Source organism: Petromyzon marinus, chromosome 20 (genome assembly GCF_048934315.1).
Source record: "Petromyzon marinus isolate PM22_M1 ecotype Great Lakes invasive population chromosome 20, UKy_Petmar_22M1.pri1.0, whole genome shotgun sequence".
Taxonomy (NCBI): Eukaryota; Metazoa; Chordata; class Hyperoartia; order Petromyzontiformes; family Petromyzontidae; genus Petromyzon; species Petromyzon marinus.
The window spans coordinates 3,669,227-3,684,373 of NC_133686.1; the positions used below are offsets into that span (position 1 = coordinate 3,669,227).

At 51.2% G+C, this 15,147-nt stretch overlaps 1 long non-coding RNA gene across 8 annotated transcripts in view; it reads left to right on the plus strand.

The window, feature by feature from the left end:
• The window catches only part of LOC116944231 (uncharacterized), a 282,843-nt gene that overhangs the window by 148,197 nt on the left and 119,499 nt on the right, over positions 1-15,147 (plus strand). The gene's annotated exons all lie outside the window — the stretch shown is intronic.

Below are 15,147 nucleotides of genomic sequence, written 5' to 3' on the forward strand. Positions count from 1 at the left end.
AGTTGGCTATGTCAGGTGGTGGCGGGTTTGAGGACATTTACACGATATAACGCAACAAAAACCTATATTAAGAGTTTGTGTTATTTGCGGTCACACACCATCGTCAATGATGTATCACAAAAACGAGTGTCGGACGGAAAATTGTGCTGTCAGTTGGTATATAGCTGTACGCTTATAATCTGCGATAATCTGGTTACAGTATTTTTTTACGTGCATAATTGATATTTCATTCAATGGAAGATACTGCACGTAATTAGTTTGTGTAATTTACGCATTTAATTTTATGGATTAGGTAAAATTAAAAAAAAAAAATGTTCTGCATGTATAATTATTTAAGCGAGCACCCATGCATCCCCATAACACAGGACATACAATTTTAAAATGTTTAAACATTTATCTGGTAGAAGTCCCACTTAGCTCACCAGCTTGCACGTGTCGTTTTTCTGATGTTTCTTCATCATCATCAGCCATGGCCAGTCCACTGCTGGATGAAGGCTTCCCCAAGTTGCCCACTATCTCTCATCATTCTATGACGTACTAATCCGCTGAGCTCTTTCCCATGATTTGATGCCATTGCTCCATCTATAGCTGGTGGTCTCTTGAGATTTAGTCGCATTCAGATAATACTTTATACTAGGTTCGCGTATTATCCGTGCGTTTCATCATATTTCTGTTCGTTTAGATATTTGATTTGTAGATTTCCCTTCATGGCAGAATTCTGATCGATATATATTGTCTGATAGATATCCATTTCTGGACCACAGCCATGGTCTGATAGATATCATAGCTGTGGTCCAGACAATGGCTATCTTTTATACCACAGCTATGTGGTCCAGACATTGCTGTGGTCCAGACAATGGATATCTATCAGACCACAGCTATGTGGTCCAGACAATGCTGTGGTCCAGACAATGGATATCTATCAGAATGTATTCACTTGCCTGGGCCTTGCTGGGCAGCACACAATGTGACCACCAAACCCGCGTGGGAACACGCAGAGCCCTCGCACGTCCAACTCGGCTAATTCGTCTTGGCCTCGCGACAGCGTAAAATAGAGAGGGGGGGGGGGGTGCGGGGTGGGGGCACAGCCTGGAAATTGTTCAAATCCAGGTTTTCAGCCGCTTAGGATTAAGCTGGGTTCTCGAGTGGAGACAGTTTATGGTCTCAGCCCCGGTTAACGCCGACTGCACCGGCAACAACTCGTAACCAGAAAATGTGGTTCCGAACTTAGCTTGGCAGATCTCTCTCTTGCGGCAATGAAAGTGTACGCAGTGTTGTCCGTGTATACCTCTGGTTGGAACTGTCTGTATGTGGCAGGGTGGGTGGGAAAGTGCTGCTCCCTGCAGTGTTGACCTGAGGTCACTTGAAGGCATCTCCCGACCGTAGTTCCGTAAGATCGGCTTCCCTACTGAGTGATCTCGAACACCAAAGGACCTCGATTCCCCCTTCGCAAGATGGTTCGTCTTATCACGTGACGCCAAATATAGCGCAATCTTGATCAAATTAGAAGGCTTTTTTGTTTAAAGTTATTAAAACAAAACGCAAAAATCCCGCTTCTCCCGCCGCGTCCCTCTCTCTCTCTCTGTTTCCCTCTGCTCCGTCATTGTAATTCGTCTCCGCTCCTCGAAAATGCGCCTTTATAATTTATTTACTTATTAAATCCAGCAACAGAGAGAACTCATAATTGGGTTTGATGGTAGGTTAAACTTTTTATAAACAATGTGAAGACAGACTCCATGTGACCTCCAGAAGAGCGGTGTTCTGCATGTTTATTGGGTTTGGCTGGCAAGCCCCGGTAATTGCTCCAATCCCATAGGCAGCTTATTGACTGACAGGCACTCCGAACATTGTGCACTAAACGGTGCAGAGCCTCCACAGAGCTTTTCAGGGGGAAATTTGACAAACAAAGTACCGCTGCTACGTGCCGTCTTATAGACGCCTTCAAAATAGCGAGCGCCTTGCTTTCCCCCACAAACGCACCCCCCCCCACCCCTTCTCATCCCGTCAAGTACCCCAGCCCTCCCTCCGGTTTTTAATTGCGTGATTGTGTGGCGTTTAAATGCAGCGGTCGCAGCGAGCGGCCCCGCGCTTTGTGCCTCGCTCAGAGAGGGGCGCCCCCGTGGTAAGCCCACGACCGATTCGGCCGTGAATGCACAGCGGACCCGCGTCGGATCTGAAAACGCCGTGAGACTCGCTCGTCGCACAAGAAGCAGGGAGACTGCCTGGGATCGCACCCAGGTGTTTTACGCACCAGAGCTGTGAGGCGGCCATGAGGTGGCAGGAGAGTTATGGGCTTCTTAGATCCATCTGTGCGGAGCTTTGAGCGTTATTCCCTCGTATGTGTGAATGTTTTTTTTTTCCAAGACAACTGACGTCTTGCGCCCACGTGGACGGGCGCTTCACGGATAGAGTTGGCCAAACATCCCAATTGTGGCAGGACCCTCCCGACAAAGTCTTCAGACTCATTAAGGCTTCCCTGGATGAAGCCACGATTATCGCTGTGCAGGCATATTTACACACTGCCTCATAAAATATATGGGCAGCAATGCTTCATGCATACATGCATGACGCATTGCTGCATAGCAGATTAAGCATGCGGTTTTAAGCCCCCAGACGTGTACACTCATGCAAAGTGATTGCAAAAAAAGTTTGTACACATACTTCGGTATGCCTACACACACACACGGCCTCTGCATTCAAATGCACGCAGCTAATTTCACACACGTGATCACGCGCACGCACGTTGTGTGCGTGCGTGCGTGCGCCTGTCACACCCCACCCACACTTGTGTCCAACCCTAGCCGTAGCTTGCGGTACGCACTCGGCAGAGCGTCTCCACACGGCCTACATTTGTGATGCCGCAGGCGTTCATTTCAGCTAAGTCTGTCTGGACCATGCGACCCAGAACTATATATTCAGCGCCCGGCACACGGCATCCAGTATACCTCTTGGTGTCTCCGCGCCTGCTGGTCACGTGCCCCTCCCGCATTGGTCCACCGATGAAGCGGTAAAACGTTCGGCGAGAAATTAAAATCCTGAGCCACGCCGTTTGCAGGAAGCTTACGTCGCAGCAGACGAAGGGCCCTCTTCCTCTCCTGTACTCCCGCGTACGGTGGGAGAGAAAGAAAAAAAAACACCATGAATCCGATTTCTTGGGTGCGCTGCTGGGAAGAAAGCAGGAGCAGCAGGGAAGGTGGACGGAGATTTTGGGGCTTGCGGTGTTGGGGGAGGCTACTTTAGCAGCCGTGAAAAACTGCCGAAAATATGTCCAAAGCTTCCGGGAGGGGGGAACAAAAAAAACGATAGTGCAGCTTGTTGCTGGCCGTTTGGCCATTTGGGCCTTTGGAATGCGCGCTCATGAACTACGGATCGAAGAATAAAATGAAGGAGGACAGCGTGGTCAGCGTGCAGCGTGGGGGGGGGGGGGCCCAACGCCACGCTTGGCGAGATGTGTGGCTCGGTGTTTTTCTTTTCCTTCCTCCTAAGCAAGCTGAGAAAATTAATATACATATCCTGCGTTTAGCTGTGACTAATGGACGTGACATTAGTAGGCTTCTGCTGCTCTACTCCCAAGGTGCGCGCACTTGGCGCACGCAACAAAGTGGAAAGAGCGTGGTGAAAAAAGGTGTGCGGAAAGATGAATGGATGGGTGGATAGGTGGGTGGGATAGGTGAACCGGGTGGATGGGTGGGTGGGTTGAGTGGGTGGGTGAGTGGGTGGGTGAGTGCGTGGGTGGGTGGGCAGACGGGTAGATGGATAGGTAGGTAATCAGATGGATAGGTAGGTAATCAGATGATCAGATGGATCAATGGGTAGGTGGCCGGATGGATGGGTAGGTGGGTGGCTATAATGATGGATGCATGGATGAAAGAGTAAATTTCACAAACATTTTACGCAGTTTCAGCAGAAACGAGTGAAGAGTTCATTATTTTTCCAAAGCATTGACGGTTTTTATCTTCACAATAACAATTTGGGGCTTATTAGGTCCCAAATCTATGTTTGGGGGCCATCATGGGATGGGAGTGCGGGGGGAGGGGCCAGGTGGAGGAAGGGAGGGATGGAGGGAGAGGGAGAGGTAGAATAGGGAAGGATTTGTGTCTGTGTCTCTCATCTGTGTCTCTCTGTGTCTCTTCATATCTGTCGTCCTCTGTGTCTGTCTCTCAATGTCTCCAATCTCTCGTTTTCTGTCAACTTCTCGTGTCTCTTTTTGTGTCTCCGTATCTCTCTGTGTTTGTGTCTCCATGTCTCCTGGAGTCTGTCTTTCTCTCTCTCTCTGCACATGTATTTTGTCTCTTATCCATGTCTGTGTGCCCCCCCTTCCACCCGGGCAGAAGAGGCAACCAATGATGCCAGGCTTTCACGCAACAAATAACTTCCAAGGGATGACAAACACACATCCCGTTATCCACACATTCTCCATTAGCAAAACCGTACGTGTGCTGTTGTGCGTTGCCCCTTAATTGATGCAACATATTTGTGGAATAATTGCCCGAAAGTAAAACGATCGCGCACGTGTTGTCGTGCAGCCACCGAGACCGCGAGAGAATTATACGAAATGCAAGCTCGTCCGAGTGTGTCCGTGCGTATCCGTGCGTGCGTGCCGTGTGTGTGTGTGTCCGGTAGTGGAGCTGTTAGCGAGCCGCGCTATGAACCCGGCGACCCGGGTTCGATTCCCGCTCACGGCCAACACCAGTGACGATTACTTGAACAGGTCCTGGGCCTCCCCTAGGTCGACTCAGCCTCAAACGAGTGCCTGGTGCGGCGTGTAAACATCGCCACTGGGGAGACAAAGGCGGTCGTGCGTGGTGCTGGCCACCCACTCCCTCTTGTACCGTTCCGGCCTTCATAGGTGCTCGCTAACACCACTTGCCCCTACAGTCTGTTAAGGCTATACGGGGGATCTTTGTCTTTTGCCATGTGTGTGTGTGTGTGTCCATGCGTGCCTGCCGTGTGCTCGGGTGCAGCGTAGCGGTGAGCGCTGCGCTACGAGCCTGGCGGCGACACGGGTTCGCTTCCCGCTTACGGCCAACAACACCGGTGACGATTATCAGAACCGGTCCTGGGCCTCCCCGAGATCAACTCAGCCATCCAATGAGCACCCGGTGCGGTGCGTGCGAACATCGCCGCTGGGAGAGACAAAGGCGGCGGGGCGTGGTGTTGTCAACCCCCTTCGTGCGCCGCGCCGACCTTAATAGGCGCTCGCCAACAGCACTTGCCCCAACAACCCTGTCGAGGCTATACGGGGGATCTTTGTCTTTGTTGCGTGCGCGCGCGCTCGGGTGTAAAATAAGGGGGGGGGGGGAGGGGGGGGCGGTGGGAGAAGAGGGATCGCGAGCGCGCGCAGTCGCTGAGGATTAATTGCACGGCCACAGCTAAGAGACTGGAATTACTGCTAATATTGCCCGTTTCACCCCAGTGTAAATCACGCCGGGCAGTAATTAGAGTGGGGAGACCGGCTGCGTCCGGTGTGGCCAGCGATTACATTGATCGGACCGATAATCTAATACGCGCCGCTGCTGATTTAATCATACTCCACGCCTCAAGGTTATTCCCTGGCAAGATCGGTATCTTTTTTTTTTACTTTACCGCTCAAGTCTCTCTCTCTCTCGCTCTCCCGCTCTCCGTCTGCAAGACTATATACAGTGAGTCCAGCGGATTCGTACGTCCGGCCTCGGTTTCGGGTTTGCGGAGCCTCGGTCGTGCTCTTGGCTGCGCAGAGGCGTTCCGCCGTCAAGCGAGTTCTAATTTTAAGCGACCTCCGGTCATGGTCGATCCGACGCTGGATGAAGGCACTCGCCCAAGCCGCAACATCAACAAAAAAAGAGACATCTGTCACGATCCAGCGACGCGATAATTCGCCTTGCACCTGAACGCGATATGATCTAATCGCTCAGTCTCCTCTGGTGGACGTACCCACCCCCCCCCCCCCCTCCATTGGACGTTGTTCCCTTCCATTTATTTCAGAGACAGATTGTGCGGTCATTGGCGTTTGTTTGGTTTTTTGGGGTTTTATTTTTTTTACACGTTTTGCTTTGTGCACCACGATCCAGGGCCTGAGGGTTGGTGTAATGGCTTGTGCGCGGGGAGGGGAGTGGACTCGGGATGGACGATAAGAGCCCTGTTGTCGACCGTCGCGTCATCGCGCGGTGTGCGGTCTGACAGCGGCACTTGTCGCGAGAGAGTCGTCTTTTGGTGCCTGCATACGAAGGCGAGGAGCATTTAGTTGTTGCTTTTAAAAAGTTCGCAATATGCGCGTGCGGGAAATCGCCTGCTAAATGCCCGAGTGGCTGCCGTGTATTCTGGCGACATCCTAAAAGGGAGAGATTTGCTGAAATTTGTGACGAATGACGTCGCCGCTGTCCTTTTACCTATTAAAAATCAGAAGACCGAAATGTTAGAATTTCATCGTCGTTAACAGCCGCTGTCTCTCCACTGCTGGATGAAGGCCCGTCCACGCCAGCACCACCCCTCACTGTACAGCAGCGCGACCGCCCGTCTTGCTCCTGCACGCGGACCGATCTTTTAACCCCCTCCATCTCCGCCGTGATCATCCGTTCGGGGCGCAATCTTCCCCCTCCTCTTGTCCGCCAAGACTGCAGCCCGCAGGTTCCTTGCTTTCACTCGTGGGGCTGGATCATTGCTTTCAAACCTCGTGCTGAATACTTACAAATACACGGTGCCCGGAAGCGACCCCCAGTCAATTCGTCTCCCACGGAGTATGGACATTGAAGGCGATGTAACGCGGGGCGACGTCTGCTCCTGGTTAACAGCGCTGTATATAACATACAACGTAAGATTTGCTCGTAGAATTTAAAATTTGTCAATAAGCCTGTTGATTTACGTGAAGCCTGTTTGTCGTCGTAAAATGGTATGATACATCAAGACCGTTAACTGTGGCTGCGCATACAGTGAGGGAAAAAAGTATTTGATCCCCTGCTGATTTTGTACGTTTGCCCACTGACGAAGAAATGATCAGTCTATAATTTTAATGGTAGGTTTATTTGAACAGTGAGAGACAGAATAACAACAAAAAAATCCAGAAAAACGCATGTCTAAATGTTATAAATTTATTTGCATTTTAATGAGGGAAATAAGTATTTGGCCCCTCTGCAAAACATGACTTAGTACTTGGTGGCAAAACCCTTGTTGGCAATCACAGATGTCAGACGTTTCTTGTAGTTGGCCACCAGGTTTGCACACATCTCAGGAGGGATTTTGTCCCACTCCTCTTTGCAGATCTTCTCCAAGTCATTAAGGTTTCGAGGCTGACGTTTGGCAACTCGAACCTTCAGCTCCCTCCACAGATTGTCTATGGGATTAAGGTCTGGAGACTGGCTAGGCCACTCCAGCACCTTAATGTGTTTCTTCTTAAGCCACTCCTTTGTTGCCTTGGCCATGTGTTTTGGGTCATTGTCATGCTGGAATACCCATCCACGACCCATTTTCAATGCCCTGGTTGAGGGAAGGAGGTTCTCACTCAAGATTTGACGGTACATGGCCCCGTCCATCGTCCCTTTGATGCGGTGAAGTTGTCATTTCCCCTTAGCAGAAAAACACCCCCAAAGCATAATGTTTCCACCTCCATGTTTGACGGTGGGCATGGTGTTCTTGGGGTCATAGGCAGCATTCCTCCTCCTCCAAACACGGCGAGTTGAGTTGATGCCAAAGAGCTCCATTTTGGTCTCATCTGACCACAACACTTTCACCCAGTTGTCCTCTGAATCATTCAGATGTTCATTGGCAAACTTCAGACGGGCATGTATATGTGCTTTCTTGAGCAGAGGGACCTTGCGAGCGCTGCAGGATTTCAGTCCTTCACGGCGTAGTGTGTTACCAATTGTTTTCTTGGTGACTATGGTCCCAGCTGCCTTGAGATCATTGACAAGATCCTCCCGTGTAGATCTGGGCTGATTCCCCACCGTTCTCATGATCATTGCAACTCCACGAGGTGAGATCTTGCATGGAGCTTCAGGCCGAGGGAGATTGACAGCTCTTTTGTGTTTCTTCCATTTGCGAATAATCGCACCAACTGTTGTCACCTTCTTACCAAGCTGCTTGGCAATGGTCTTGTAGCCCATTCCAGCCTTGTGTAGGTCTACAATCTTGTCCCTGACATCCTTGGAGAGATCTTTGGTCTTGGCCATGGTGGAGAGTTTGGAATCTGATTGATTGATTGCTTCTGTGGACAGGTGTCTTTTATACAGGTAAAAAGCTGAGATTAGGAGCACTCCCTTGAAGAGTGTGCTCCTAATCTCAGCTCGTTACCTGTATAAAAGACACCTGGGAGCCAGAAATCTTTCTGATTGAGAGGGGGTCAAATACTTATTTCCCTCATTAAAATGCAAATCAATTTATACAAATTTTGGCATGCGTTTTTCTGGATTGTGTTGTTATTCTGCCTCTCACTGTTCAAATAAACCTACCATTAAAATTATAGACTGATCATTTGTTTGTTAGTGGGCAAACGTACAAAATCAGCAGGGGATCAAATACTTTTTTACCTCACTGTACAATCTCCATTTGCATTTTTGAGGCACCACTGCGTGGATTTTTTACAATTGGTGCTGCTGATGTATGGCCCTCCGATGCGTCTGCCCGGTTGGCGCCACGCAATCGTTCGGTACGATGTCCCGACGTTTCGCTCCGCGTGCTCCTGCCGCTGCTGCTATCTTATTTGCGATGGTTTTTTTCTTCCCTTCTGATAAACAAAAAAACTAAATTTGCCCGTTAAATTTTCCGCCGTACCCCTGCATTGTTCGCTCGTTCTACTCTCGCACGCATAATTTGCGTATTGATGCCATTGAGCCATAAAAACCAAACCGTAAAGGCCTGGTTGATGGGTCACGTGTTTTTGTTTACATTTCCCGATGACCAGCCTGGGTTTTAGCCAATCAAGTATCTCAAGCTCAGAGGCCCAAACTGAGGTACCCTCATGACCACTAACCGGGCCATTATGAGACAGCACGGAGTAGATGCACATGACCAAAACACTCGGCAAACATTCGTAAAGATCTTGTATATTTTATTATTATTTTTTATTTCTAACTGATTATTTTTTTACAAGTTGGCTCAAACCTTAAACTTTAAGCCAGATTTCTGAAAAGCCAACAAAGTAATTATTCACTAGACTTCCTGGACTTACAAGAGCACAGTTTAACTTTCATCCCTGCAGGCTGAAGCTACAAGTACACACCAGTGGTTGGAATAAAAAATACTGCTTTAAAAGCCTATGTGTTATGCTAATTACATTACCTTAACCCCTTTCGCAAATGTGGCGGAGCTTGAACTGTATAGCTTACAACACAAATATTGTTCAACCTGCAGGCCTATAACTCCAGCTCCCCCTGGTAGCTTGCTTCTGCAGTGGGTAGGAGTGGTAACCACCCTCCACCCACCGCCCCCGCCCCCCAAGAATGAAGTAAAACGAAATGTGGAAACGTGGTCTTCGTCGCCCTCATTACCGGGCGAGGGTCCGGGGAGCTGGGATTGAGATGGGGAGGAGACACGGAGGTTGCAAGGGATGTATCCGGGCTTCCGTGGGGTGCGGTGGGCGGACTGGTGGTTGCGTGGGTGGGGTGGGTGGTTGCGTGGGTGGGTGGGTGGGGTGGGTGGGTGGGTTGGGTGGTTGCGTGGGTGGGTGGGTGGGGTGGTTGCGTGGGTGGGTGGGGTGGGTGGTTGCGTGGCTGGGTGGGGTGGGTGGTTGCGTGGGTGGGTGGGGTGGGTGGTTGCGTGGGTGGGGTGGGTGGTTGCGTGGGTGGGTGGTTGCGTGGGTGGGTGGGGTGGTTGCGTGGGTGAGTGGGGTGGGTGGTTGCGTGGCTGGGTGGGGTGGGTGGTTGCGTGGGTGGGTGGGGTGGGTGGTTGCGGGGGTGGGTGGGGTGGTTGCGTGGGTGGGTGGGTTGGGTGGTTGCGTGGTTGGGGGATCGAGGAGGAGGAGGACGGTGTTGATAGGTACTGGCGGGGATGGAGACGGGGGGGGGGGGTTCAGGGTGTCCATGTGTGTGCCATGTACATGTTTAAACAAGAAGGATTTGTGCAGGAGGCAAGTTGGAGGGAGAAACGACAGGTCCCATTGAGTGCTGCATTCCTATGCCTTGTAAACACCATCCATCATAGTGGTAAAAATATTATTATATTTCCCCCCTAGAGGCCTGGCTGCCGTTTGCCAAGGGACCTCTGCTAGGGGCAAGCACAGTCAATAATTTATTTTTCTTTTTTTCCGTGCCCCGTGAGTAACAGCGTGCAGGCTCCACCAAATATCGTTCCGGTTTGGAAGTTAAATGTTTGACAATTTGGGCTTCTCTCTTTCCGGCCCCTACAACAACCCGTGAGTCTCGGTAGACCGACGGACAAAAAGCAGACCGGTCGGTGGAGCTGCGGGACGTGACAACATTGGTGGTGGTGGTGGGGGGGGGGGTTCTTTAATGGTTGCAAGCGGGACAGGCCAGCACAATTACCCTGCGGCGAAGAAAAAGCGGAAATTTTTAATCCGATCACTTCTTTTAGAATGAACAAAAAAAATTGCCAGGCATTGCCACGACCGTGCACGTGAAGCGGATAGAAACTGGGCGCGAGCCAGAATCGCCGGATCGACGGAATTCCCCGTGGAGGCAGCCCGCAGACAAAGTTGACGAGTGTGTGGGGGGGGGCCCCCCTTGGGTTGCCACCTCTTGAGGTACAAACGCCGGGGGGGGGGGGACACGTCATGGGGAAGATGAATACCGGGACGGTGTCGTACGGGGAAAGAGCTGCGTGTTCCACGCGTCGTCTTGAACAGCAGATTATCGACGCAACTGGCAAAAATCTTAACGTCCCGGAAGACTTGCCGACTTCACCAGGGCGGTTGCGTCCAAACACAAGGAACGAACCGGGGAAACAAACCAGGGGACAGGTGGCAAAGTTATTGTGAGCGTGGACACTCTGACATCGTAGAAGGAGCATGGATTTGGATGCAAACCCAAAGATAGCCCCGGGGTTGGTGTCGCAATGTGCACGTCAAGCAGCGGTGGTACTGGCTCATTGGGGAAAGCGGAAATTATATTGTGCCTCCCCCCCACCCACCCATTCAGAAGCGATGTTGACGAGAGATGCAGTGACATAGGAGAAGCGTCGACAAGATAGAGATGTAGTGACATGCGAGAAGAGGGAGATGCAGACGAGAGAGAGAGAGAGATATAAATTTACGTTTGTGTTAATCAGCCGCTTACGAGCATTTAAATTTGATCTGACATTTGACGTCGCCCGCATTCCTTGCGCGTTAAAATCTGCGGCCCCCATGAGCCGCTTTGGGGCCCCCAAAGCTTTTTTTGCTCGTTTTAGTACTTTTTGCACTTGTGCCTGAAGCTGCCACTGGCGTCACTCACACACACACACCCCTCCCGGCCCCACCTCGCCCACCCCCGGGTCGCCTCCCGCCGGAACTTGTGACACGGTCAGGGAGGAGGTCCGCTCACCCAAGTTGGCAGGAGATGCGCGGAAGCCACGTTGGAAGCCCCCCCCCCCCACAATCAACCACTAATGGGTAGGTGGGGCAGTACGTTCCGACTTGGTAGCAGTGGATGACCGGAGACAAAAAGGACACTGGACGATTACTCAACACCGCACCCACAGCCAGGTCCCACAGCAAGGGGTGGGTATGGGCAGGGACGGGCGAATGGGGTGGGATGGGGCGAGTTGGCAGGCTGCCCCGGGCACCACTCCCAGCACCCAAAATCTGTAGCCGAAATGTTGAGACAAAGCGAAGAGCAGTGGCTCAAATATTTGGCGAGGTGGCGTTGGTACCGCAGCCGTGGGGGGGGGGGTAGGTGGGCGAGGATCTGTGACAAAATAGCTTGAAAGCTCATCGGATTCCTCAAGTATAAATACATATTCTGATTCTGGATGGGCATCTCCCCTTTACACAGGTTGCCAACGCGCCTTGCCACAGACCTATTCTACCGATCTGTCCTTGAGTGACAAAACGTTCATCCGAGGAGGGTGGGGAAACGAAGCCAATGTGACGGACAGCAAACATTCCCGCAGTCAAATCGCGTGGGTAACGGTAACTGCATCGCCCCAGAAAATGCACCTGATCTCGTTAGAGCTCGCAAGCCAAGCAGACGTTGAGCCTGGAATAGTGCTTTTGTTGTTTTGATGCGTGACCACCGTGCATAACAGGTGTCATAGGCTCCTTTGGGCGACGAAATTCAGTTCATCATGGAAGGCCATTTTACCATGGGAGTCCAATTTGATCCAGTTCACCACGGTAAACTGGACTTCCATGGTAAAACGGACTTCCCATGGCAGCGGCAGCCAGTGCTGCGAAGTGCGCTGTTGCACCGCGCTTCTATGCGTCCACATCCTTGGCTCTCCGCTTTTGCCGATCAACGTGGTCGAGGATCGTGATATGGCCCCTGCATTTCCCCCACGCAGAGCGTGGGGTGAGGCCCTTGTCCAGCGGTGGATTGATAAAAATAGTCACGCCACGGGGTTCGCACCTCGTCAACGGAACCACACCAAGAACCATCGTTATTTCAGCGTAGGTTTACATTGCTAATGCATCTCTATGGGGCCCTTGCAGAGTTAATTAAAGTATAATTGGAATATAATAATTGAATGGTCATAGAGTAATTAAATATTACACAATGCTACCATTGTGTAATGTATTAATTATTATTAATTATTAACATTTCAACCATTGTGTAACGTATGAATTATTAATGGTGGGGAGTTGTGGGCGCGGTGTTGCAGCGTGCACCCGGCGAGTTCGATTCCTGAATTTGCCTCAAATAATTATTGAGTCATTTATTCTAACCGATACTGGCCACCTTTCTCTTTTTTCAGAAGTGAATGTGACAAAGGACTGCGATGTATTATTCATCATTATTTTGGAGATTTAACGACAAAGCCAACTCGTGTGCGGGTGCTACTACATCACAGGATCACGAAAGATGGTTACAGCTTGCGTGAGACGTGGTGCTGGGGAGGGACGAATGAGGCCTTCATCCAGCAGTGGATCGATCACGGCTGATGATAACGATGATGACGATAACGACAGTGACGGCTATCAAGTACGATGGCCATGGCGACAACGGAAAGGTCGATGTCCCCTCGCCGCCGCCGTGGCCCCGCCGGGATGAGCGCGACGTGCCGGGCCCGTCGAGAGAGGGAGAGAGGGAGTGAGGCACGTGGTGGCGGATGGTCCTCCGCGATTGCACTTCGTGGTCTTGAGAGCTGTACGTCAGGGAGTGACGCGCCCGCCACCCCCTTTGAGATTCTGCATTCGACTCACCCCCCGACTCCTCCCCCCGCCCCCCACTCGCGTCGCCCCCCCCGACCCCCCCTCCCGACCCCCCGTGCGCCGACCCAAGGGGCAGCGATCGACCGGTCTGCATGAAACACCCCCCCCCGCCTCCTCTCCCCGAGTGTTTGTTAGCGTGCACGCAGAACCCGTGATCCGAAGTGATGATGCGGGTCCTGTTATCCACGGAAATCACTCCTCTTATCTTGCAGAGGGAGAGCGCGGCTAAAGCGAGTGATATCTCTGATTCTGCGGTGTTCCAGGAATAATACGACGCATATTGTCCCGCTCAGTCCCTCGTGTCCGCGTCTTTTTTTTGTACGTGGGCAATACGATGAATGTAGCGCTTGCAGCAACCACTTAATCACGTTCCCGTTACCAGATGATGATGGTCATAATCGATTATCATTAGCGTCGCCAGTAGCAGCAATGGTACAATGATGATGATGGCCATCATTATCATGATCAGCTGCAGCAGCAGCGGCAGTATCAACAGCACGATAAGGGTCGTCTTGTTTTTCCGCCCTCAAATAGCGGATGACAGGATGAATTTAACACTCGGCCCCTCTCGTCCGTGTTTTAGCCAGGAATCAAACTCGGGTGTGCGGGTTCGCAACGCGCGCTAAGCACTGCGCGCCTGCGACGCGTTATATTTACCGTGTATCCACCTGCTGGTGTCGCGATTGGGGTGTCGCGGGTCTGTGTTGGTGCGATGATAGCAGCAGCAGCAGCGAGCCGGTTGTGAACGCCGTTCCTCGCAATCCCTTTGCGTGGCGGCAACAACAACAACAACAACAAAAAAACCCAAACAAACCAGAAGCAACTCTTTCTCTCTTACAGAGAGCGGCGTGTTGCGTGTGTTTTTTTTCCCCCTTTTCCGTGGATGCTCGCAGGCATGATGCATAAACATTAGCACTTCTGAACGCAAAGAGTCCGCTTTATGCTTTTGCATCAAAATAACCGTGCGCAGCCCGCAGGTGAAACACGGGAACATTTTTTGATGTAAAATCAAGTGAAGCGTGAGAACAAACTAATGCCCATGCGGAGGGCCACTTAATGGCTCTTCCTTCATGTATTTTTCAGGTGGCCAGGTTTTACTGCTAATTATTAAGTGTGGTCAGAAGCACAACCGTATTCCTCTCGGCATGCTCGCTTGCCGTGCCCGATGTAAATCATTGAGCTCTCTGGGCGAGTTCTCTTCTCTCGCTCCCATTCCATCTCTCTGTCCCTTTTTTTTCTCTTCCGTATTTTTATATATATATTTGCACGCTTCCAACGTGCAGTTTGGGAAATAGATGGTGGCCGTAATCATGAGAGCTGGAGAGATTGTGTGCATGCGTGTGTTGCGCGTGCGCACGTGCCATAATGCCGTTGTGGCTTCGAGAAGGCCAATCAAATGCCGTCTGTCTCGCGTACATAGAATACTCTGGACGGTATTGTAAAAAGAGAGGTACAGGTGCAGCACTGCAATTGCTCGATCGTGCGACTGCTGATGGAAGGGGACCTCCCCTCCAGAGCAGGGGTCGGCAACCTGCAGCTCGGGAGCCCCCGGGATGTTGCGACTCTTCGTGAGACGTAATTTTTTTTTATTAAGGACCCTCACCGTCTCGTGTTCACCCACGTGCGTTGCGGCTCTTGAAATATTGAGTTGCTTTTTTTTTTTACAGAATTTGAAAATAAACGGCAACAAAAATGTCTCTTCTTGTTATTTTGGTTTTCCGAACTGCCCTGCTCTTCGAGGGATACTCGAGAGAGAGAGAGAGAAAACCCCTTCCCCGGGGGAATTTTGGCCAACTATTTCACGCTGGTCAGGCGTCTCGGAAGAAGGGCACGCACCCACGCTTTACCTCTCCACAACCGAGCTGCCGATC